Source organism: Penaeus monodon, chromosome 20 (genome assembly GCF_015228065.2).
Source record: "Penaeus monodon isolate SGIC_2016 chromosome 20, NSTDA_Pmon_1, whole genome shotgun sequence".
Taxonomy (NCBI): domain Eukaryota; kingdom Metazoa; phylum Arthropoda; class Malacostraca; order Decapoda; family Penaeidae; genus Penaeus; species Penaeus monodon.
The window spans coordinates 37,587,813-37,588,062 of record NC_051405.1 but is presented as its reverse complement, the minus strand read 5'-3'; positions in this window follow the sequence as shown (position 1 = coordinate 37,588,062).

Genomic DNA, 250 nt, shown 5'->3' with positions numbered 1-250 from the left:
AAAAAAAAACATTTAATTTCGAATTTTCTGAATTAGATTAATGTCAAGAATATGTTCGGAGTCATGAGGTAATCTCTTTCAGTGAAGTATTAGAATGACTTACCCTGTCACTTAAAACCACTTCGGGAAAAATCCTAAAAAAAATTACCTTAGTCATTTTATGATCTGTTTTCTTTTTGTTCTTTTGCTAATTTCGTTTTCTTCTTCGTTTGCAGAATTTCCGTATTTGTTTGCAGGTGCATTTAAACAG